This window comes from Macrotis lagotis, chromosome 1, assembly GCF_037893015.1.
Source record: "Macrotis lagotis isolate mMagLag1 chromosome 1, bilby.v1.9.chrom.fasta, whole genome shotgun sequence".
Taxonomy (NCBI): domain Eukaryota; kingdom Metazoa; phylum Chordata; class Mammalia; order Peramelemorphia; family Peramelidae; genus Macrotis; species Macrotis lagotis.
Window position 1 is genome coordinate 4,567,733 of NC_133658.1, and position 26,719 is coordinate 4,594,451.

At 41.3% G+C, this 26,719-nt stretch overlaps 1 long non-coding RNA gene across 1 annotated transcript; it reads left to right on the forward strand.

The window, feature by feature from the left end:
* The first annotated feature begins 10,923 nt into the window (after nucleotides 1-10,923).
* Nucleotides 10,924-25,328, forward strand: LOC141512590 (uncharacterized). The gene is made up of 3 exons (XR_012475536.1): nucleotides 10,924-11,137; nucleotides 11,300-11,448; nucleotides 24,647-25,328. It is a non-coding gene; the product is annotated as an uncharacterized LOC141512590 (long non-coding RNA).
* The last annotated feature ends 1,391 nt before the right edge of the window (nucleotides 25,329-26,719 follow it).

Below are 26,719 nucleotides of genomic sequence, written 5' to 3' on the forward strand. Positions count from 1 at the left end.
CTTCTCTATTACTGTTAAGGACACCACCATTCTCCCACTAGCTGTCTGGATAATTCAAACCCTCCATATCTGCTAAATCATACATCTGTGTCAGGCTTAAGACCTTTTTTTCAAACGATGCTTCTTTCGGGAGTGGGATTTGCCATATGTCCAATAGACGAAATCCCCTTTGTTTCTCCTTTCATTGATATTATCTCAGATGCTGTTCACTACATTTCTATAACTGAGTCCTGACTTTCCTCACATGAATGTACATTTTTGAAACATAGATTTATTCTAATTATTTTAATGAGAACATACTCTTTCTTATCCATATTGACATCATGGTTTCTCTATGATAAACCCTCTAGAATACCTATGAGGATGAATTGACCTCCTTGACTTGGAACCTTGAGTTTCTTTAGTTTGTTGTTGAAATTTGAGATATTTCTATATAAACATTTGAAGTCAGTGGGATTTCCTAATGATTCCTGCCTTGGGCTTTGTCTCCTATGACCTTTGAACTTCTGGCCGGGATTAGGGAGATGATGGTGGTGCTCTACTTTCCCCTGGTCAGATTGCAACTAGAATTTTGTATTTGCTTCAAGAAAGATGTAGATAAATTGAAGAATTATGGAAGAAGTAGCCAGAATTGTAAAATGTCTCAAAATCATACCATGTAAGCCTTCTGGAACTTACATTCTTTTGTTGGTGAAGAAACAGTTTATTTCAAGGCACTTTGAGGAAGGCGTGAATATTAACTAAAGGGATCATGGAAAACTGTATGGAGGAGATGATACCTGAGCTTAGCCTTAAAGAAAAATTGTGGGAGTGGCTAGGCAGTGCAGTGCATAGAGCACTGGCCCTGGAGTCAGGAGGACCTGAGTTCAAATCTGGCCTCAGACACTTAATAATTACCTAGCTGTGTGACCTTGGACAAGCTACTTAAGCCTTGCAAAAACTAAAAAAAAATTGTGAAGGTTAGAAATAAGGAAAGAGAAGAAATTCTAGGCATGGAAAATGCCTTGTGAAAAATTCAGGAAATCAAAGATTAAGTCCAAGAAATATCTATTTAAGTTGAGCTATAATGATTCAGTAGGAATGGGAAGCCACTAGAGGTGTCTGACTAGAGAAAGGACCTAGTCAGACTTATGAATCAGGAAGTTTATTTTGGCAGCCAAGAGCAAAATGGTCTAGAAAAAGGAAAAATATGAATGCCAAAATTCTAATTAGAAAATTATAATAGCATTTTAGATACCAGAGTAGAAATTTGCATTCCTATGGTCTGAATCCCTAAATTAAGCCCCTCCACCACCACTACCAAAGGGCTTCCCTGTAAATTCAGTTAACTCTTAGAAAAGGCATTTATAAACATGTAAGAAGGAGATCCATAGTTGCAAAGCATTCCCACCATAAACCTGGGGCACACCCTTCTTCCAATACAGCATTCCACAGGAATAGGCTCAAGCTTTCAATTATAGTTAAACTATATTTGTAGAATGCATCATGACAAAGGCAACTCACAACTCCTCACACTGTAGGAATTGCAAGTCTTTTGAGAGTTCATGCACAGCTCTCCATGGGTGAAGCATCTCTAAGTAGCTAGATTGATTATTCATCTAGATTCTTGAAGTTTACTCTTCTAAAAAGTCTGATTCTCTTCTCTGCTGCCTCTTCATTCCTTGGGTGATTGTATCCATGTTTATCTGGTGTGTGTGTCCCCTACAGGAATTCTCAAAGCTACTTGGCTAACCTTGAAACTTGGTGGAAGGGGACAGAGAAGGAAGTTCACCTCCACCGATAGCTCCTTGTTTGCCATCTCTTTCACACTTCGACTGCAAAAAAATCATCTAGGACTTAGATACTGGTATAAAACTACCACACTGTGGTTACTTTGTTTTCTCATAAATCCATGGCTTCTCAATTGATTCAGAGAGGTTTGTGTTTCATAGACGAATCAAAAGTTATCACCTCTTGTTATAACAAATTAAAATCTCCTAGAATTCTGTGGCAGTATCAGCTGATTGAAAGGATCACAAATCTCATTCCACTCCCTCATCTGAGATCCTATAATACTATGGTCAAGGTAAACACATGAACAAATTGGCCAGGCCTGTATGCTATGCCTCATTCTGCACCACAAGTTCAATAGAAAGAGGTGGAACACTTGTTTCATCCTTCAGATCATCTACTCTCATTTTACTGAGAAAGAAACCGAGACCTCAGAGAAATGTAATGTCTTGGCCAAGGTTGCACAGATAATGAGTGTTACAGACAAAACTAGAAACCTGACTTTTGGCCTCTTGGGTCAGGGCTATGCTGACTTTCCTATAGAGCTTCCTAAACTCAGACTCACTGAAAGACAAAAGCCCATTGGGCCACGGAGCAGCCAGTGCTTTCATGTCTGGGAAAGTCCCCTTAGCATATCTCTTGCTTTCAAATCTCATCTCTGTTCTCTGTCTGTCATTTTGTATAATGAACTAACTATATTTGTCCAATGTTTTAATAATAGCTGCTTGGATTTCTAAAGCACTCAGAGGTTTCCAGAACATTTTACAAACATGATTTCATCTTGTCCTCACAGCAACCATATGACTTGTGCTATTATTATCCTAATTTAACAGATGAGGAAACCAAGGCAAAGAGGTTTGTCTAGAACAATAATGTGGTTAGTAAGTGGCTAAGGCGAGATTCAAACTCAGCTCTTTCCCATTTCAAGTTCAGTGCCCTGTCCATGGCATTACCCTAGCTGGCTCCCAAGGTTATTGGGATATGAAAACGATAAAACGATAGCTCATGCTGACATATTTATATTTATAATTTTGGATACAGATATATAGGTAAATAGTGTGTGTGTGTGTGTGTGTGTGTGTGTGTGTGTGTGTGTGTGTGTATGAGAGAGAGAGATCAATTGAGATATTTCTATCAGTCTATCTAAATATATATCACTGTGAGTTTGGTATCACAATAGATATGTGAGTGCTAGGTAGTGTTGTGATTATATAACTATCTAGTTAACCATAGGACACCTAGGTGGCACAGTGGATAGAGTACTGAACTTGGAGTCAAGAGGACCTGAATTCAAATTCGGCCTCAGAGACTTAACTCTTACTAACTGTGTGACCTTGGACAAGTCCTTAAACCTGATTGCCTCAAATACAGCTCATCCCCAGGCATCCTGATCCATATCTAGCCACTGGATCCAGATGGCTCTGGAGGAGAAAGTGAGACTGGTGACTTAGCACAGCCCCCTCCCCACCCCAATCAAACTCATGTGCTTGTCATGACATCACCTTCCCTGACATTGTGGTTTTCTTCAAGAATGAAGGACAAGCATTATTATTTAGTTAACTATAAATCTAGTTATAGCTATAGCTAAATTCTTATCCATTTGTCTATCTGCCTATCTATGTCTATATTTATCTAGCTATCTTCTATCTATCCATCTATATAAATTTCTTTCTTTCTATCTTTTTCTTTCAATCTTTCTATTTATCTATCTGTTCTTTCTATCCATCTGTTCTATCTTTCATTCTATCTTTCTTTTTCTTTCAATCTCTCTAACTTTATGTCACCTATCTTTCTATCTATCTGTTCTATCTTTCTTTCTATTTATCTTTCCTTTTATCTATCATCTATCTGTTCTTTCTATCAATCTATCTTTCTAACTATCTTTCTATCTGTTCTATCTATCCATCTTTCTTTGTATTTTCCTTTCTATCTGTTCTTTCCATCAATCTATCTTTCTATCTAGCTATCTATCCATCTTTCTTTCTGTTTGATGGTCTATCTATTCTTTCTGTCTGTGTTCTTTCTTTTTTCTATTTGTTCTATTATCTATCATCTATATCTAGTCTTATCTCTCTGTTCTATCCATCTATGTGTCTATCTATCTATTTATCTATCATCTAACTACTATCTTTCACTATCTCCAATCTTATTGGCTTCTCATTGTTGTGTTGGAAGGAAATGAGCAGGTTTTTGTTTGTTTGTTTGTTTGCCTGTGTTTAGCAGGGGCTAAAATGTGCAGATCATAGCACCACCCCCAAGCTGCACAGGGAAGGCCTTATTGGAGTAGGACCCTCTGCTCCTAGAGTCCCATGATCCTTCAGCCACTCATCACTTCCATGGGAAGAAGCCCTGACCCGAGATCCTTTACCCTAAATGCTTAATCCCTGTTTTCTCCAGTTTTAGTTGAGCTGGAGACTGTGTTTGAGCTAACACTCCCCCCTAGTGGCAAACTGGCTGAATTTTTTCTTCAAATCTCACTGAGATGACTTTAAATTGCATATCATTTAATATGGACCAATCAGAGCTGACAGGACCCCAGAGATCCTCTCGGCCATATCTTATTCTCTCTCTGCTTTTGTCCCTTCATCTTTCCAGCATCTCTCAGAACATTTCTCTGCAGTGTCTCTGACCGCTTGTCTCTCCTACCCAAGATTTGGGTTGTACCTCTGACTAGTCTGTCTTCATCTATCAGAGTCCATCAGCAGACCCAATTGGCCTTTACAGCATCTCTTCTGACTTCTCTTGTCTCTTACTTCACCTGCAGACACCTGGGCACTGTCCTTCAGCACCTGTCGCTAAGCAGCAGGTAGGTCTTCTGGTCTCCACCTCCTCCCTGCTTTGTTTTATGTGTTGATCAGCAGCATTGATTAAGTCTCTCCATGTTCCAGACACTGTCCTGGGCACTGAAGACACAAATATGAAGGATGCAATGGTTCCTTACTACAAAGAACCAGCATTGAACAGGAGGAAAAAACCTACACATTTAGAAATATGCAGCATAAATATACATTTAATAAACACAAATGTATTCCAAGTATTTAAATAAAAGGTGGCTTGGAAGGAGGGCAACAGCTTGGAAGTGGACTAGGAAGGGCTTTTCTATTGAGGAGAGATTCTCTTAAACTGCATCTAAAAGGGAATGAGGAGCTCTATGAGGTAGAGCTGAGGAGGGGTCAAGAGGCTGGGTGGAGGACTAAGGGGTATCCGTGTCTCCATGTGTATATTTGTGTGCGTCATTGTGTCTCTTTTATGTCTGTGTGTGTGCCCACTAGTACAAAGTTCTTACACACCAAAATACTGAATTCTTCACTACATGTGGTACAGAAGCTAGAACTCTGGGCCTGGAGTCAGGAAAGATGTGTTTTTAAATCTAGCCTCAAATACTTACTGGCTATGTGACCCTGGCCAAGTCATTAACCTATGACTGTCTCAGATACCTCAGTTGTAAAATGGTGGCAATAAAAGCATTGACCTCCCAGGCTCATATTTTAAAATGTTTTGTAAAGTGCCTGCCAAATACTAGGTATTAATAAATTATTTCTCCCTCTTTCCCCTCTCCTTCCTTTCCTCCTTTTACCTTTCCTTCTTTCCTCTTTCCTTTTCTAGGGTGGGTAGGCAGATGTGAAGGAGGCAACTAATCCCTCTATTTCTCGCAAGAATATGGTCATTTATATTCTTTTCAGTGACTTGCAATACTTGTGGGTTTGTGAATGGTGAGGATGGCCCCCGATTTTATATGTATAAGAATGTGGCCTAAACTATCTTGGAATTTTACTAATTTAAAAAGAAAACATGTCTTTATTTCTAAACTCCAGTCCTGATCGGGGAACTGTCTTAAGATCATTTTTATAACTAAACGATGCTGTGAGATGATCAGTTAGGATGAACACAGCTCCCGTCAGCAGTTCAGTGATCAAAGACAATCCCGAGAGGGCTGGTATGGAAAACACCATCCACAGCCAGAGAAAAAACTTTGGAGTCTGAATTCAGAGCTAAGTGTTCTTTGTTCACTTGCAAATGGATGAATGGTGAAATTTATCTTTGCTGTAACTAGAAAAATAAAATAAAATAAAAATAAAGTAATAAAATAAAATCATAGGGAATGTTGTACCTAAAAAACCTAAAGAATGTTGTGCTAATTGAATTAACCTAAAATGTATCTCTTGCTAACGGGCTATATTTTTGGACTCCAATGCCTTAGTATTGGTTTGTATGTTCATTTTCTTTTCCATTGGGGACAAATCTTGATTGAAACATTTCTGGTATCATTATTGATGGCACCCAGGCTTTCTAGAAGGATTATGAATGTGAATGCAATTTTAAACTTTTATAGGGAGTAATGTTTCTAAAAAATGGCATAAAAGTCAAAAACAAAAACAAAAAAAGTGTTTATACATTGAACTAATGGGAAATATAGAATTTGGTTCCCGTGACCCTGAAAATGGTCATCTTTCATTAGAGATTACACTTTTCTGCATATAATTCTTTTTAATAAAACACTTAAAATAAAAAATAAAATTTTATAATAAAAAATTTGTGCTTTTCCTAATAATCATAGGATAACCCATAAAACATAGTCCACTAAATTCAATTGATAATATGTAAAAGTTTTTTTCTTGCTAATAATTCCCTAGAATTCTGCAACCTTTTTATGCTGACATCTCAGAAAAAAGTTGAGTTCTGTTAGTATTCACTGTTTTAGCTCCATGAAATCTATTGTGCCATAAATACTGTATTTATTAAATAAATTCTTAAAGTTAAATTCTTAAATACAATTCTTAAAATTAAAATATTTTCATCTGAATTTTACTTTTACTGTGTCAAATGATTCCATGTGGGTGTTGGGCCATGTGCTATCCTACTACAGACCTTTCTTTCATGACTATTTTTTGAAAATCTGGATCTTGAGTCACTGCATCGGAAGATGCCAAGGTTAGTGAGGTTGCCTCATCATCTTCAACACTCTGTCCTCCATGGCTGATGAATGGTGCTGGAGGCCATGAAGGATCCACCAGCTTGAAATTATCCATCAAAGGTGTTTATTTCAGGATGTTTGAGATTCTCAGGGTTCTCCCAACTTCCAGTAACTGCAGATTTTCTGACAGGAAGTTTATTTAGCACCTGTATTTTCTCACTAAGCTTCACCACTGACTTTGTGCACTTGGGTTTAGAGCCCAAAGGACTTGCCCTCTACTTTGGGGTCACCACTGAATCATAAAACTTGAGTTTGAAAGGCAAACAATGAGCTCTTTATAGTCATGGGGTGAGAAGGAGCTATGAAAGACTTAGGAGGATCCTAGTCACCTCATGAAGTTGGTCCCATTGCACTTTTCATTCTTTCTCTATTGCACTTAACCACCAATGTGGGAGGTTACCAGCATGAAAGTGAAAACAAGATTATTCATAAAATCACACATTTCCTTAAGTGTGAATGTTGAGGATTGGCTGTATTATATTCCATAACTTTGTAGACTGGGACATTTGCAGGAGGTGCCGTCTTTTCAAATAGAAGCAATGAATGTAGACTGAGTAGATAAATTAAGATTATAAACAAGGTCATTTGGTTCTGCTGGAGTTCACTCAAAGAGGACCTGAAGACAATTTCATAGCGAGGAATCCACTCCCTTCGTGGTCTCTGATATTGCCATCAGCTCCCTGATGCCGCGGTCTGCTTCAGGAATGACAGACAAACATCATCATCGATAACAACAACCTGAGTTGGAATTATCAGGTCTGTCCTCTTCATCCAGACTCCAGGTTTCAGAGGCTTTAGTATAGGCAGCTCTTGGCAGTATCAAATGAGCCTTGCCATTGCTAATCCAGATGATCATTTCATAATATGTCTAATGAGGCACCTGCTGGTGCCAAAACTATACTCATTTCTATCTACTCATCCCCCTACTATCTGGGACCTGTGGTGAGCAGGTGGTTGCTTAAGTAATGAAGTGATTGGGGAATGTGAAATATGTAGAAACACATATCACAAATACACACAGACATATAGACATATACCTGCATTATGTCCATGACCACAGACAGTTTTTGCTTTACATAAGTAGACATTCCAAATGTGGATTTTCTCATAAATCTTGGAAAGAGAGGGGACCTAGCCCTGCTGGAAGGAGGGTTCCTGTATGTTGTTCAAGGAAATCGGGGCTAGGGAAGGCACTTAGGGATAGAGAAGTGAAAGTAAGAGGGGAACATAGGGAGGCTAGAGTCAGCTATGTGGGGGACTGGCCAAATTTATGAGAAAGAATACTTGGGGGAATGGACACAGACACAAAAGGGGGGATAGGTGACTTTTGGGGGTCAGGGACAGATTCATGGTACCCAAAGGCAGGATTGATTTGAAAGACAAACATACATTGGGCACCTGGCCAGTGGGGACTGAGTGGGGCAAAGTCTCCTCTCTTGAGGGTCCCCATTCAAGGGTGGCAATGGTATGCCATCCTTCTGTTTCCACTTGGGAGGATGAGGGTTTTAGGAGTGGGGGGAGCCTGGAGGACAAGAAGCCCTGAACCAAAGGGCAGGAGAGGAGAGTACACAATACTGAGCAGTAAAGTTAGCCTAGGTGTTTATTTGGGGTGTGAATTTCTTTCAGAACTCTATACAAAATCAAATTTGTTAAGGGAATTTATGTAATACCAGAATTGTCTGACATGCATATTATGACATGGCATCTCCATCTCTCTCTATGTAGTTTTGATAAATTTTCATAAAATCTTTCTATACCAAGGTGAGCATGTTCAGACTTTTTCCTAATAGCTGCTATAACACCCTCATCCCCACCTCTAGATCTCCACCTACAAAGAGTAGAGAACACTTCTACCCCATCCCTGCCATTCCACATCAGTCTGGAGCTGGGGAGTGGTGAGGATGGCTTCACATGATCTTTCAGTCTAAGCACATGAACTGGGATTTATAGAAAATTCATGAAAAGTTAAAATTCCCTTATCTTTTTTTTAGGTTTTTGCAAGGTAAGCGGGGTTAAGTGGCCTGCCCAAGGCCACACAGCTAGGTAATTATTAAGTGTCTGAGACCGGATTTGAACCCAGGTACTTCTGACTCCAGGGCTGGTGCTTTATCCACTATGCCACCTAGCCACCCCTCCCTTATCTTTTTAAAAATTTTGTTTTAGGAAAACTTAAAAACTAGCACATTGACGTGACAAGTGTTCAGAGAAAGGACATGAAATGCCAGCTGGGAGTTGGACTTCCTTCCCCGTCTGACTGTGGCAGAGGTGCCATGGTGGTGGACAGTTCCATTGATCTCCTCACATTTGGGACAACTCTGCTCAGTCTGAGTCACCAAGTTTAGATCCTTGCTGTTGCCACCATAGACCTTGGGGGCATTCCCAGCTCCTCCTTCTCTCCTGCTCAGGCTGGAGCGACAGCGCTGGGGAAGGGGTTCAAAGACACCTCACCCCACCAGGCTGCACTGCCTACTCCTCAGCAATCACTCCAGTACTGACTACTTGGAAGGGATTTCATGGAACAGTAGGTCAGGGAATCCAGTCTTTCTAACCCAGTCCCATGGCTGGATGGTTGGCTGGTTCTTGTCCTTTATTATCAAAGAAGACCAAAGTGACATCACTATGTTTGAGGCAAATGACAGTGTGTCTGACTGTGGTTGATCAAACCGATCAGAGCTCAGAATGTTCTACCATAGGTTGGGCACAAAGAGTCCATGGAAACATCTGGGGCTGGATCTCTAAACTAATAGATGTCACATTTCATTTGAACTGCTTCCAGTCTGTCCTCCTCATAGAGGACAGCATTCTCTCTGATGAGGGCATGTCATACTGGCTGGTCCTCTGCTCATGGCAGGAATGAAGTGCAGGAAGATGGACTGGAAAGAGAATGGCCATCTCTCTTTGGTCAGAGCAGACTAGGTCAGAAGACAGCCCACATGAAGCCCCATGTCCTACCTAATGACCTCTTGTGGGATGTCTTCCTATATATCACTTATCCTGCATGAGGTGGTGGAGGGTGGTTGGTTTTAAACCCACTGCATTTGAGTAAGAAGTAATAACTGATGTTTGTTGATCTTTCTGATCACCCCTAATCATATGGAGTGACCTCCAGGGATACAATCCGTGACAAACCAAACATGTTAAAAAAAAGTGATGGGTAGATGGCAGAGAGACTCAGACTGGGAGTAGAGAATACCTGAATTTGAATCCAGCCCAATACACCGACAAGCTGGGCAACCCTGGGCAAGCCAGTTAATCTCTGTCTCCCTTAGGGCAGGTAGGCCACAGTGGATAGCTTGGAGTTAGGAATAGCTGAGTTCAAAGGCAGCCCACTTTCGAGCTGTATGACCCTGGGCAAATCACTTCACCCTGCTTGCCTCGGTTTTCTCATATGTAAAATGAGTTGGAGAAGTAAATGACAAACTACTCCAGTATCTTTGGCAAGAAAACCCCAAATAGGGTCATGAAGAGGTGGATATGATTGAACAATGATAGTCTTCATTTGGTCTTCATTTGTAAAATGGGGATTAAAAATAGTGCCTTCCTCACTGGGCAGTAGTGAGAATCAAAGGTACTCTCTCTCTTTCTCTCTCTCTCTCTCTCTCTCTCTCTCTCTCTCTCTCTCTCACACACACACACACACACACACACACACACACACACACACACACACACAGAAACCTGAGGGCTGGTCTGCATGGAGATGCCTCGCTGCTGTCTCCCCATAGATGGAGCTCCAGGAGGCCAGGGACCAGCTTCTGTCCTTCTTTGCACCCCCAGAACGTCTCACAGTGCTTACTGACTGAATGATTTCTCCTCAACTTCCCCCAAACACCTTCGCCCCAACTCACCACCCTCCTCTGCCCAAGTAGCTTTTCTAATTACCTTCTAGAGAATGGCATTTATTTATTTGTTTGTTTGTTTATTTTATTTTATTTTTTTTAGTTTTTGCAAGGCAATGGGGTTAAGTAATTATTAAGTGTCTGAATCTGAATTTGAACTCAGGTACTCCTGACTCCAGGGCCAGTGCTCTATCCACTGCACCACCTAGCCACCCCTAGATATGGTTGTTAAGGTGTGACAAGATGCTTTGGAGTTGCTAATTGTGATGTTAAATTATCAATGATGTGCTAACAGGGGGGAAAGAGAGTGAAGGAGGCCCCAGTAATTACCAGATAGCTATCTGGCCCAGCTGTTCTGCAGGATGAGCTGCTAGGAAACCCCCCCAAAGCTGGAGGATCTCACTTACAGTAAGTCCTGAGAAACACTCCACCCATGGCTCCTAGCCAAGCTCTGCAAAACCAGATTGTCTGGGCAAATGGGAGCTGGGACCTAACTAGACAACCTGCCTCTTACACAAGGATCTGGAAGGCATTTCACAGATAAGGGACCAAGGTTTGTAAGGGGCCAAGGTCTCCTTCTGAATCCAAGTCCAGTCTCTAATTTGGGGGGTTTTCTATGGTATGGTGAAATAGTTTGTGATTGTTCCTGGTTTCTCAAACTCATAATCACAATAGTAATAATAACCGAATGCTTATGTGTTTTTTTTTTCTGGAGGCTCCCACACCAAATCCATAGGACTTTAAAAAGAAACAGAAGAAAAGAGAGAACAGGGTCTCTGCTTGTCCCCAAACTGGAAAGCAGAGAGACAAAGGGAGAAAGAGGGTCCCAAAGGACACATGCCAAGGAGGAGACAATCATTAAAGGTGTGACTTGGAGAGTCAAATACAACCAGGCTGGCTCCTGCTGAACCTTAGTGCTGTGAGACCCAGGACTGGTTCCTGATTGTGCAAGGAGGGGCATGGAGGCCTTGAATGAAAAGAGGAGTGGGAAGATGCTTCCCAAGAGGAAGGGGTGTTCATAGGCGGAAGGCCGAAGTGTATCAGTCCAGGTGGTTGAAGATACTGTTCAGTACATAATTTCTCATGTGGATATTTCTTAGGATTTCTCACAGACTTTGAAAATGCAGACAGAATTTCTTTCTCATCCGCCATTGTTGAGTAGTAGGTGGGCTTTAAGAAATACCATTCTGTAGGGGAAGCTAGGTGGCGCAGTGGAGAGAGCACCAGCCCTGGAGTCAGGAGGACCTGAGTTCAAATCCGGATTCAGACACTTAATAATTACCTAGCTGTGTGGCCTTGGGCAAGTCACTTAACCCCACTGCCTTGCAAAAACTAAAAAAAAAAACAACATATATAACTTCTTACTTATAAATGAAACAAATAAGAGGACGTCAAGCTCTGTAGAAAATCTTTGAGAGATATTATCTTTATTTTCTCTTCAGACCCCGAAGTCTTATCTTTTCTGTCTAATTTTTTTATAAGTTGCCTTTTCTAACTAAATCCCCTGTCCTCTTTCTCCTGCTCCAAGATAGCTTTTGGACAAAACCTCCCAAAATATGTTCACTTATTTATTTATTCTCTTATTCATCTATCAATTTATCAATTATCTATCTACCACCCATCAATTTATCTATCATCTATTTGTTCATAAATTATTTTCTGATAAGGGTATAGGATCAACAAGTTTTTCTTAAATTATTTCCTAACAATCTATCTTAGCTCTCCCCTTCCCAAAGCTGCCCCACCCCCACCCCCACCCCCCACACCTGGCAGCTCTTTGCCTGCCAGTTCCAGAAGGACAGCAAGGAAATAGGCAAGCTCAGATGTTCTCTGCTAGCTTAAGACTATCTCTCCCAGACCTCCTGGGAAAGGGGTGGCTTCCAGGAACTAAAATCATTCATTTGAATAGCATCTTTCTTTTCTTCTTTTTTTTTTTTTTAGAGTAGGGAGAAAAATTTCTGAGTGTTTTGAGTTGAAGAGCAAAACAATTTCCTTTCTGCCAATCACTCTAATGCCTTTAGATAATCTTATTAGACTCTGTAGAATATTATTGTGGTTGATAATCCTGCCCATTTCAGCCCCAAGAGCCATTAAAACTCAAACGAAAATCAACTGAACTTAGAATCCGACCTCTGACTCAATGTATTGCAAAATGTTAAGACTTTCCCCAAAACGATGTTAATTCACTCACATTGCTCCCATTATACTATCATTTATAATTATAATAAATAATAATTAAATGAAGACATAAGGTTGCAGAATAATTCATAAAATCAAATTCCAAAACTATGATTTAATACATTTTTATCTCATCATTATTATTTCTGTTCTTGTATTTTATAACAGAGTCTGTAAATGCAGTGAGACATGCTGGAAATGTATAAATAAATAGGTAGGTAGATTAATTAGTAAACAAATGAATGTTGGGGGTTTGTTGGTTTAGTTTTGTTTGGTTTGGTTTGATGGCATTGAATACCCCCCAAAATTTAAAACTCTTTTCCGTAGAGAACTTCTCAAACCACTCCATCCTTTAGGTTATTCAGAAGTGAGGGTTCAGGGAGGTAGGGGCTTTTCTAAGGCCACACACCTGGCTAAGATAAGTGACGCAGCCAGAAACACCCCTGCCAGGCTCTGTGACAGCTAAAGAGTAGCAGGGGATGTTCCAGCAGATGGCAGCAGAACTCACCTCATCACAGCAGAGAGAGGTCCCCCCATTCCCCCCAGGACAGGCTGGTGTCTTCTTTTGTCCCACTCAGGAATCATCATCATGAGCATGTTTTCACAAAAGATGTAAGATGATGAGACAATCTACCAAAATGTCAACTGAGAGAGAAACCAACAACCCATGCTCACACACAACATACATGCACATACATGCATCTACACATACACACACATAATCCTCACCCATAAAGAGCCAACCCATGAAGAGAATCTCTGGAGAGTTGAAGAGTAATTTGAAAAAGTCATAGAATCCCAAGATTGAGAGTTCAGAAGAGTGTAGAGACCAAAGAGCCCAATCCCCTCAACTTATGAAAAAAGGAAACTGAGCTAGAAAGGGGTGCTCTCTCTCCAGGGTGAAATGAGTCCTAATGGAATATTGTTAGAACTTGAACCCAGGGCTTCTGGCTCCTGATCTTTTTCTTGTTCCACTCTCATTGAGAAGACTCTGAATCCCTGGATTGCTTTTCTGTCCGAACATTGTAGCCTACTCCTTTGGCCCCCTAGAAATATGGGCACCATCTGATGACCCTTCCTCGTATTTCTTTATTGGAATTCAGCTCTTTGGCATCAATGTTTGCTGTTTGGCAAGGAGTTGTGGCAAAAGGACTCAATGATAACTTGGAGGACATGGGCTCCATCCCTGGGCCTCAGGCTCATAGAATCTCCAAGTTGGAGATGTCAGAGCCCTACTAGCCCAATCATTATCTGGCCTGGCATCTTCTCCAATATTCGTCCTACCAGACGGTCCAGCCCTTGCCTGGGGACTTCCAGAGTGGGGATCCCACTCTGGGTCAACTCTCATTCTAGAAAGATTTTCTTGCTATAGTAGCCAATTGTCTTCTTAAAAATATATCAGCCATTCAATGACTTGAAAAGAGCTCTGATGTGTTCCCTGAAACTTCTGTTCTCCAGGTTCTTCTCTCAGAGCTAGACTCTGAACCTCCTATGACATGAAGGCAAAGCTCTTCTCCATACCGTTTGCCTCCTCAGGATGGTCTTCAGACCTTTCTAAGCTGTGGTTTAGCTTGAGTTTAATCATCTCTGAGACTTCATTTCTGGACAGCCTGCCCTCTGTATCCTAACCCTCTTTAGGGATGTTCACTTGAAGCAGGGCTCCTGACATCAAGGAGTCTCTCTGGGCTTGGTGTGGTCTGACCAACAGAAAGATCAGTAGAGGCCCTTTCTATGAAATTTATTATCTTAGAGATTTGCCCAAAACACTGAGAGATTTGCCTAAAACAGTGAGGGATTTGCTAATTTATTCATTAGGATCTATTCACTATTCATTATTAATTTATACATAGGAATCGTTGTCCAACAAGGGACATGAATTCAAGGGCTTCCTGACTTTGAGGACAGCCCTTACCCACTATGTCCACTATTTTCCTTTCAACACTGAAGGACAAACCTATAATGATGTACAATAACCACCTTCAAGGACCTTGCCATCTTAAAGAAGGGATTTCTATGCACAAGGCTCAGTGTAATACAGAATGTGATGGGGCCTGAGGAAAACAAGGCTGAGAGACATTTTAAGAGAGTGGGATCACTTTCCTTTCTCCAGTAGATACTAGGGAGAACATCAAAAAGAGAAACCAAATCATTCTCTCTGGGTCTTTGGTGGTGACGATGAGGATGAGGATGAGGATGAAGAAGAAGGTAAAGAAGATGGGGAATCCAAATAATCTTCCCGGGGGGGGGGCAGTTAGTTGTGGCTGCCACGGGAGGCAACCTTGAGGGAGAGGGCAAATAAGATTTTGATTTATTCTGATTTCTGGTTGAGTTGTCTGAGATCTGATGGAAATGGGCTTGGACAACTGAAGGCATTCTTTTTGGGGTCAGGTTTATACAGTTTATTGGGCACATTAGTGCCCATCAAAGATAGCATGTATTCGTCTGCTGTGTTAAATAATCACATGGATTTCCTAATGAGCTAGCAGAGGCTAGGGTCATGGGGGCCATAATGTTTGTGCTCTAGGGAGTGCAGGACTACAGAATCCCCTCCATTAGGACAAAGAAAAGTTTCTTTTACTCAACGGTTATGGTTTTTGTCATTGAAGACTCAATATGATACAATGACATATAGTTCTTACCCCACATGGGTTATATTTACCCTCTGCTTTCATCTCAGGGCGGGAGATTTGCCCTCACTACAATTGCTATTCATTCCAGATACGGCATTTCAGCACCAGCTTAGTTTTCCACCTTTATAGCCACCATATAAGTTCTCACAACCCACTTCTTCTTCCTTCAATCTAATGACTCTAAATGTGAGTCTAATCAGGAGACCCATTTTACTAAAGATAAGTAAGTTTGGAGACATCAGTAGAGGCTACTAAAGGGACAGCCTCTACTAGGGTTTTCGGGGAGGGGGAGATTTTAATTGGTGGGCCAAAGAACACCTAGTAACTGGAGGGATGGGGTGAATCTCTATATTAACTCAGACCCTGGAGTAGGTTGCAGTCAAGGAACTTATGCCTTTTTAAAATTTTTTTATTTATTTAAGACAATGGGGATGAGTGGTTTGCCCAAGGCCACACAGCTAGGTCCTTATTAAGTGTCTGAGGCCTGATTTGATCTCAGGTCTTCTTGACCCCAGGGCCAGTGCTCTAGCCATTGTGCCACCTAGCTACTGGAACTTATGCCTTTTTACCTACCACCATCACTGCAATTGCACACAACTCATGATGAGGATGGTCCTGAATAAGACTTTTCTGGTACTGTGTTTGAGAGACACTGGAGGCCAATTCTGAACTGTCATCAATGTCTTCTCCATCTTCCCCCACAGTCCTTCTGCAGGGTTGGACTTTGGATGCTATTTTATGTACCTATTGATTGAGTTTGATTTCTCCTCCAGGATTAGTTGTTAGACTTCTATTCCATGTGAGTTGTTTGCATGATAGAAGGTTTTCTAATTTTGACAAGGACTGGGATGTGATGGAACCTGAACTCAAATCTCAGCTTCCCTATTTTCTCTCAGCATTCCAGGAAAGATAATGAACCTTTTTGGACTTCAATTTCTCTTTGTGTGCAAATTGTATGGTATAATGTAAAATTATTAATCTCACATGTTGTATAAAAATAGAATGCACTCTGTTGAACATTAGGTGCTTGCAGTATAAACTCTCCTTATTTCATCCATAGCCCTATCGTATAAGGTGAGTGGCGTTGTACCATTGGATACAAAAGCCTAGAAGGAAGAGTTTCTTCCCTTTCATGCTAGATTCTCCATCTACCAATCACTTCACAATATTTTCCTGGACCCCATTAGCGACCAGTATTAACAGAGTGCCTCCATTTTCTGTGTGGCTCCCCTTTTTCCAAGCTGATTCCTGTGGGACAACACTCCCCAATCTTCAAGGCCAACTCCCTTTGCCCAGGTCAAAACTCTAGTTTGTGATTAGAATTCTATTCATTCCACGTTCCATTTGACTAGGTTTCTCCACTCTATAGGATAAGGAGACAATGAAGAAGGAGCATCATGACTGTAGAGGAATCCCATCTCAGTGTATCTGTCATTCTCTCAAATATGAGGACCACTGTTGTGCTAATCAAATCCCTCTATCCCTGAGCACTTTCTCCTTTAGACCCTACTCATTGACACATGCCAGCAAATAGTTCTGTTTATATTCATATGGTGCCCTGATTCTGGGAATTACACAGCTTATTATCTTGTCTGTATTATTCCTGTTTGGAGAGAAGAATGTTATCTAGCAAATTGCTTCATTTTCTTAAAACACCAATGCAATCTTAGGCTACGTTAAATTTAATTTAACATTTCACATTGAGAGGTAAATATAGGGGAGCATCACAGAGGGCAGGCTAACCTGGAGTGAGGAAGGTATATTTTGAATCACAACTCACAAGTCACTTAACTTTTCTCAGACTCATCTTCAGAGGAATCTGGCCCACTGTCAGACCCCATCTTCTTTGTAAATTGGCATCAAGTGTAGGACACTAGGAAGGTGCTTCCTGGAAAGTTGTGATGATGTTTGGGGGGGGGGGCGTACCTATGTGGATAGGTTTTAGTTGGTTCTACTTGGCCTACCATAACATTTGGAAGCACTCTTATCTATTGACTGGAATCAGACCATCTTTTAAAACCCTTAATCAGTTCTACCCCCCTCTATGATACATTTGCATTTGGGAGAAGGAGGTGACTCCCTCAACCCAGAGTCCAATGAAATGAAGTGTTTCAGGGAGGCCAATGGTTCCTTCCCCAACCCAGATCATATGATCCCTGAGAAACGGGGCTGCCTTGATCTTTTTTTCACCCTAGGTTCACAGAATGAATTCTCAGATATTATGTTGTTCAGTTTGACTTCCGAAGGTAGAAACAGGAACAATGGTTGGGGGAAAGGCAGAGTTTTTCCTTAATGTAAGAAGAAAAAACTTTGCAATAATTACACCTGTTCAAAAGATAACTGGGATCCCCTAGAAAATAGTTCATTCTCCCTTAGGAGCTCTTGTTTCAGGTATAAGTTGGATATTTGGTTGTGGCCAACTCAAAGATGCTCTTCCAGGCAATGTTAAAATAATATTCTCCCCAATGTTACAGATCAACTTTCCTAGTATTGTATGACAAGAAAAGTATTGAGCTTGGAGGCAGAAAGCCAGGACTCTCATGCTCTGGCACCATCATTGCTGACTGCATGATGGTGGGTGAGTCACCTTAACTTTCAATCTTCATTGAGAAGGTGAGGATCCCAATACTTATAGGTCTGCTCTGTAAGATCTGCTGCTGTGAGGAAAGAGTTTTGTCCTATAAAAATGTCTTTGGAAATGAGAGTTCTTGTGATTCTCCCAGCTCTGAGTGGAAGAGAAACATAGTTTGCTTTAGCCACAGGCCCTGTCCCTGGTCACTAACTGCTTAGCACCTTTGGGTGCTAAGAAAGCTAACGACCTTTCAATGTGTATCATCAGGGTATAATCTTCAGCTTCTGGGTGGACTTCAGTAGGAATAATTACCCACTTACTTCATTTGGAATGAGACTACATTCAATATTTCTCCTGGATCAATGTTTAACTTTCCTTCCAAAATAACAAGGATGCTCATGTTTCTTCTCCCATCACCTTCCCTCTCCAGGAAGAATCACCTCAGTCCCTCCAACTCCTCCTTAAATGACATGGACTCACAAGAATTTCGTCATCCTCGTTTTTCTCCTTTGGTTCCTTGCCAACTTATTAATGTCCTCCTTATAATGTACAACACATAATTGAATACAATATGATCTGACCAGTACTGAGGGCAAGAGAACCACCAATTCCCTCATCCAGGACATTATGAGAATTAAGAGAATCTCTCATAATGCACTCGAAGATTACAATTGCTTTTTGCTGCCATTATCATACTTTTGACCCCTAATGAGGTTTCCCTACAGTAAACTTCCCATGTTTCCTGACAAATTATTGCCTGCCCATACCTTATAGCTCTTGTGTCTCAATTCCATTTAATTAAATAAATAGTTATTAGATAATAGGTTATGTTCTCTGCGCTGGAGATTTGACAAAATGAAAAATAAGTCCTCACCATCGAGTAGGTGGTATCTTCACTGGGATGGTATTGAGGAGGGGAGGAGGCACACTCTCCACCACTTAGGAACCTCTTTAGGCACTGAACATGAGAGATTCTTTCAAGTGGACATGAAACCATTTTTAGCTATTTACTAAGCTCTACCTTACACATTCCATCTTTTCCACAAAAGGCAGCAGGAAAACCTTAGAAAATGCTTTACTGAAATCTAGGGAAATTATATCTCCGATATCCCCCAATCTAATAATATGAGTCCTATCAAAATAAAAAATTGAATTTGGCATACCCTTTTTGAATGAAGCCCTGGTGACTTGATATTCACGGGTCATTGACTAGACTTTAATAAGATATCAGATTGTTTGCTGCCATGGGGAGGAGAGGTGGAAAAGGAGGGTGGTAGAAAAATGTGAAATTCAAAAGCTCACAAAAAGATAAATGTCAAAAACTATCTTTGCATATAATAGGAAAAAAGTCATTAAAAATAAATATTTTTTTTTGGTTTTTGCAAGGCAATGGGGTTAAGTGACTTGCCCAAGGTCGCACAGCTAGGTAATTATTATGAAGTGTCCGAGGTCCTCCTGACTTCAGGGCCAGTGCTCTATCCACTGCACCACCTAGCTGCCCTAATATATAAAATTTTAAAAAAAGATAATCCTGTATGTAAAAAGTGATTAAATAGGTAATTGCAGAGGTAACTGGAAAGACCTATAGGAACTGATGCAGATTGAAGAGAAATAATGTGCACCATTACAACAAAAAAGTAAAGAAAAAAACTTTGAAAGACTTAGAACTCTAATCATACGATGACAATACCAAATTCCAGAGGATCAGCTGTGAAGCATGACAGCCAGCTTAGGCCACCGAGAGGGGATAGCATAAAAGTTCTATGAGGCAGACATTTCTGGCTGGGGTTAATGGGAGAATAAGTTTTGCTTTGCTATACATATTTAGTATGTGTTTTTTTCTTTTTCTTTTTTTTTTTTTAAATTTCTATTAGAGGTTTGTGAATATGGGAGGAATAGAAAACAGATACTTGTTAGCCAGGGGAAAAACACAATTAAACAGTAGGTTGTGAAGAATTTTGCCCATGTTTGATGTCAACATCACCATACTGCGTTTGCCGACTGTTCTTTCTTCCCTTATTGGGATGACATTTGTCCTCTAGCAGTCTCTTAGCATCTCTCTCATTCACTGCAACCTTTAACAATGGCTCGCTAATAGCAATTTCCAGTTCCTTCGGGACCTGAGAGTATAATATTTCTGGTCATGGTTGCCTGGACTCATCAAGGACATCTAGGTGTTCTCTTAGGCATCTCTTGCTTTCTCCTCTGTTGGGATTTGAAGCTTTTATTAACCATTTTTGCCCTCTCTTTCCTACACCAAGTTGAACAGCTCTGGTGACCATGGGATTTCCTCCATTCACCTGAAACAGTTAGTCCATCCTTTTATTCAACTCCTTCCTGTCCCCAACATATTCATTCCTACAAACATACGTACACACATGCATACGTATGTGTGCATGCTCCCTGTGGCTGTTAATGCTCAACATCAGGGCCAGCTCATTGAGGGACTTGGCAGAGTTGCTATTATTTCCCTCAGCAGACTCAACAACTCTTCTCTGTGCATCCTTAGTTTCTTTCCTTTGCTTCCAAAGTCTTTGAAGCAACCTCAGTGGGAGGTCACATTTCGGAATCTATTTGATACCAGAAAAGACTAGGAAGGGATAAGAGGTCTGAGGCATCCTCCCTGCCTAAGGTTAACTAAGTGGCTGGGCAGCTAAGTGGCACAATGGATAGAACAGAACACTGGGCTTAGAATCAGAAAAAAAACCCATCTTCCTGAATTAAATTCAACCTCAGACCCTTAATGGGTGTATGACCTTAGACAAGTCATTTCACCATGCCTTAGATTCTTCATCTGAAAAATGAGTTGGAGAAGGAAATGCTTACTACTCCAGTATCTCTGCCAAGAAAAGGGGTCAAGAACAATTGGACACATCTAAAATGACTGAATAATAAAAATGTTAAATTAATAAAACAAATAAATAAAAATGTTAAGCAGCAATCAAAAGCAAGATCAATACCATTTGCAAAGATAAATCTTCCTGACTTCAATCCCAACACTGGTTTAAAAGAAATACACAGATGCATAGATAGATAGATAGATAGATAGATAGATAGATAGATAGATAGATAGATAAAATGATCATTTGTTAAATGCTTCCTGGCTGCTGGGATTATGATACAGGGTGGAGATATAAATCCAAACAAGCAAGAGGGTTGGTCCTTAAGGAATTTCCATTTAAAATGGACAAACTTCTGAGAAGGTTGATCTTTGCAAACTCTCAGCAAGTCACTTACCTCTGATTGCCTCCAGTCGTCCTGATTCAAATCTGGCTCTGGACTCAGATGGTTCTGGAGGAGAAAGTGAGACTGGTGACTTAGCACAGAATCTCTGTCACTCAAAACCAATTCATGCACTTGTCATGGTATCACCTCCCCGATGTCATGGTCTTCTCCAAGAATGAAGGACAAACAATACAAGTCTGAGAACTCAGGTAATTTGTGTCTTAAAGGGAAGGGTTGAAACTACTGTCCCCTGGAGATGTGTAGCCATCCCCCAAGCAACTGCCTCCAATCACTTCCAAGTTTTACCCTCTACTCTCAGCTCCATTGGGTAACTAGTTCTAGGGTCTACTGTAAACATTGGGTGTTTGGGGGTCACACAAAGAGGGAAAGGTGAATTTCTAGCTAGTGCCTAAAGTGTGCAAAATACTTTATGATCGTTTTCTCAGAAGAAAAGAAGCTTAATAGGTAAAAGAGGAAAATGAATCAAATAAGTGGTAATATTGACATTTTTCAATCTCAAATGGAACGTAATGAAAGAGACAGCTAACCCCAGCCAGGAGCCACAAGAACCCCCCCCCCCCCCCCCCCCCGCCCAGGATCTGGCCATGCAGACCTGGGCTCTTCCTGCTAGAACATAGATAAGGGAATAAGACTGAAGGGAATCCACCCAGATGGGGCACAGGCAGGAGGGCCATGTCCACATCTGTGCAGACTGAAGGACAGATGGAGCAGCTCAAGCCCAGACCATGGCTGGCTGGCTTAAGCAGTGATTCCCCAAGGAGTTGCCTCCAGCTCCCTTTCCATGCCCAAGACTCACATAAAGCAAAGTCTCCCTGGATTGGTGAGTTCTATGTTCAAGGATACCTGTCTTCTTAGGCAGTGCTGTCCCAGAGTTTGTGACTTCAATTCAGAAGAGACATTTTTTTGGCATCCTGCCTCTGAAAATGACTGTGTAAGGAGGGGAGAATAATTGAATCTCTCCCAATTTCCGTTTCCTAATCCATAAAGTTCAGGGAGAGAAATACCTCTAATACCTGTTTTGCAGGGAGGTTGTGGAGATGTGATGAGACACTGCATATAAAACTCTACCAGCACTGGATTATAGCATCCTTATTGTTGGTGTGAATCCTCTCTGGAATCCATTTTTGTCTATGCTTTGAGGATTTCATTCTTTGGCTCCTTCCAGGCCCTTGTGGCTGCTTCCTCTGCAGACTCTTGGACCAGTGGCTTCTAAGGGTCTGATCGTGTTGGAATCTGCTTGACTGTTGTGGCTCAGCCCAGAGACTTCTATCCCAGGGATCTGGTGAGCATCCACTCCCCCATTGATTCCTAGACCTTCAGAAGGCTGAAGATCATTTCACCAAATCATGACTTTGTCTGCTGCTCTATGTTTTGGTAGAGTAGGAGTTCACAGGCCCAAAGTGTGAAAGGAACCCTAAATCTGATGCTGTTCATACAAAGGAATACATGCTAAGCCCTTTGGTGAAGGACATACTCAGGATGGAGAAATTTAGAAGGAAGCAGGGAAGGAGGCCTTGGGGTGCTCACTTCCTTCTGGATAATCCACAATGGGGAACTTCCTGAGCCTCAAAGTCATGTCCTACTGCATTTCCTCATTCTAACTCCATCTCCTCCTCATCTAAAGCATTGACCTCTACCGCCAGGACCAGGGTCCTTTACCAGGCCCTCACTGTGATGCCTCCCAGAAGCAGCCTTGGGAGACAGGTGGGCTTGGGGATGGTCACAGATCAACAACTCAAACAATGACTGGGAAGGAACGGGCACTTTGCACAAACCCATTAATTGGTTTTTAACAAAGTATTGAAACTCTAGTTAGTCAAAGTCATCAGAACAATATGGTCATCAGAAAACTCTGCCCGGGGACTGGGCAGCACAGACATTTTCTGCCTCTCTTTTCCTGTCTTTGTCTCTCTGTGTCTACCTTTGCCTTTGTCTTTATGTGTCTGGGTCTCCTCCCCCTGTTCTTGTCTCTTTGTCTCTGTCTCTGTCTCTCCCTCTCTGTCTGAATGTCTTTCTCATCTCTGTTTCTCTGTCTGCCTCTCTCTCTCTCTCTCTCTCTCTCTCTCTCTCTCTCTCTCTCTCTGTCTCTCTGTCTCTGTCTCTCTCTCTCTCTCTCTCTCCCTCTGTCTTTCTCTCTCCATCTCTGTCTCTCTGTCTGTCTCTGTCTCTATCTCTTTCATATCTACCTAGTTAGCCTAAAGCAGCTAGGGGTTAGCATGGGCTGAGTCAGCAGGGTGACCAGCTGCCAGAGAAGCTTCCCTGAGCTGAGCCAATATCAGCTGAGGCCCAGCTAGGCAGGATTCTAGTTGCCCCCTCTTCTGCCCTGGCTCCCTTTTACCTAGAGGCAGGCCTGCCTCTCAGGGGCCGATGTAGTGACATCTCAGTCCAGAGTCTCCTGCCTTCTCTGCTGCCATCCCAGACACCCAGACATCAGGTCTCCCCTCTTAGGCTGAGCTTAGCATTTGAGAGATGTCAGAGGCTTCCTGATTTGCTTCAATAGAATGAAAACTTTTCAGACACTTACTAGCTGGGTGACCATGGGTAAGTCATTTAACCTTGTTTGCCTCAACTTTATCATCTGTCAAATGACCTGGAGAAGGACATACCAAACCACCTTGGTATCTTTGCCAAGAAAACCCAAATGCAGTTGGCCATGACTAAAAAATGACTAAATAACAACAGGCCTTCGTACTTTCATTGACAAATTGGAGAAGGGAACAAGAAAATGTTCACATTTCTGCCTAACTTCTGCAGGATTAGGGACATAGAAACCTAGCATTAGACCTTAGAAGCCAGGAGAAGCAAGGTGATATAAGGGTGAGAGCCCTGACTGAAATCAGGAAAACCTGTAGTCAAATCTCATCTCAGAGACTTAAGAACTGTGTGACCCTGGACAAGTCACTTAATTTTTCTCAGATTTGGCCTCAATTGCAAAATGGCAAGGTGGAACTTAGTGGTCTCAAAGGTTCAACTCTAAGGCTGTCCTCCCTAGACCTACTCCACACCTTTCATTTAATAGCTACAGAAATCAACTCCCAGAAAAATCAACTCCCTTATTCTATGGAATAAGGTCACCTAGGAACCAAATATCAGGGGGAAGCCTGGATGACCATTTCTCATGCAGGGTCTTCTGGTTCCAGTGTAAAGGGGATTCAGTAGTATTTGAGGTCCCTTCTAGGTTGAATGCTCTCTGACTGGCTGAATTGGGACCCTGAGTCTGGTCAAGTCTCTGCTAAATTGTGTTGCTTGAGATAGAGGCAGATAAGGGCACATTCATGTCCTTGGGAAGGTCATAATTTATCTATAGTGATAAGATATCTATTCATTAGGCAATAGACAGAGCTATAGTAATTACAGCTCACATAGCTTAATCACTTAAGATGATGGTTTTAAAAAATGTGTTTAAATCATTTTGTTTCCTTAATGTCCCTCCTAGGACTTATCCAAAGTTCTCTGTCAGAAGAAGCTGGGTCTTTGGGAGACTATGCTCATGAGAAGATTTTTCTTGTCAGGACCAGGAAGGGTTCTGGATTCCTCAACTTTAGGACTTGTTCAATATTTGGAGAGTGGCAGCCCTTGAGGATGGTGATAATCAGATTTCTTAGCCACAGCCCATAAAACTCTCCTGCAGTTCTGAAGACTCTGAAATTTGCTTCAGTAGAGGAAGAACCCCCATTTGGAAACCCCAACCTTTTGTAATTTAAGCGACAATTGGTTTTATATCTCATTTATAAATAACAAAATCTTGATTGAGTATTTCTGGGCCAGGATCGCTTGTATCGATTGCCCAAGAGTTTGACCACCTCTCAGTTAAGGACAGTGCCCTAGCTTAGAAGAGACCCCCTCCTTAGAAGTAATCCAAATACTTGATTAATTTGGACAAACTACAGAACTTGAGAGATATGTCAACATTCATCTAGTCCAATTGATACGAGAAGATACTCCATCTCAAACATACTGACAATGCAGCTTCCAGTTTCTGCTTAAAAACCATCAAGGAAAGAATCCAATACTTCTGCAGCAATCCATTCCTCTTGGGGATAGCTCTCAGTAGAAAAGTCTTTCTTGACTTCTAGTCTGAATTGACCTTCTTATGACATCCAATCATTTTATTCTCTCCTGATGAAGCTAAATAGAAAAAAAAATAAAAATAAAAATGCATCTCTCTTTCACTCAGTAGATTTTTCAGGTATTTAAAGACACTTATCATTGCCTCCCCTGAGTTTCCTCATAACCAGGCTAAATGTGCTCAGCATTTTTGTCTAATCCTCATGTGAAATGGGTTGAAGGTCCTTCAATGTCCTGGTTATTTTCCTTCATGCACTCTCTGGATTATTGTTTCAAGGATCACCTTCAACTCTAAGGCTCTGCTCCTCAGATCTGCTTGGTTTTTGAACCATGATGTTCAAAACTAGACATACCCTGACCACTGCACTGCATCCTCCGCAGAATTGAATGTCCTTGTATAGTATGAATGGAAAGATCTCTCTTCACCTGGAGTCTCACCCCCAGACATATTAGCATATAAAATTCTGCCATTAGAATTTGGGGTGTTAATGGAGGAGGATGTTTGTCCTTTGTCCTTAAAGGGAGATGATTTCACAACAAGCACATGCATTGGATTTGAGAGAGGGGGTGCTGTGCTATGTCACCAGCCTCACTTTCTTCTCTAAAATCATCTGGTTCCAATGACCATATATGAATCAAGATCATTGGAGATAGCCCTGAATGTGATCAGAGTTGAGTGACTTGCCCAAGGTCACAAAGCTAGTTAGTATCAAATATCTGAGGCTGGATTCAAACTCCCATCCTCCTGATTCCAAAGCCACTTCTCTATTCACTGAGTCACCTAGATGCTCAGTGGAGGACTAGCACCTCTGGTGATTAGCTTTTCAGGGTTAAGCATGTACTTTGGTCTCCAACCAGTCCCTCAGTGTAGTATGCACAGTCACCACACTCCAATAAAATCAACTAGGCAGACAGGCTAAAGGAGGATAAGGGCAACTGAGAGGGCTCACAACTATCAATGAATTAGGGGAATGTCTACCCCAAGTGTGTGAAGATTTTCCCCATCAGAATGGGTGTATGATAATAGTTTATCCCAATAACCATTAAGGCAGATGAAACAGGAACTGTGGAGTGTTTAGAACTTGATTAGACATCAAAGACAACAAGGTCATCTATGGCTTCCCAAACCATTTTTGACTTTCATCTTGCCACTGGATTTCAAGGACTTTGGTAACAGTCAGGTTGATGACTTTGTATAGCTCTGCTACACTTAAATACAGCTTATAAGCAAGCCAAAACATTGTGCTACCCTGGGTCCTCTTTGAACATGAAGGACAAACCTCACCTCTTTCCATATTCCTCTTTTGAAACAAAAGACAAGGATTTGGACACAGCCATTTTCACTGATTCTTTGGGCATTTTGCATTTTGGGATCTCTGAAAGAAAGGATCACAATATCAAAAAAACATTGAATGAAGGATTCACCATATTTGATAGAAAA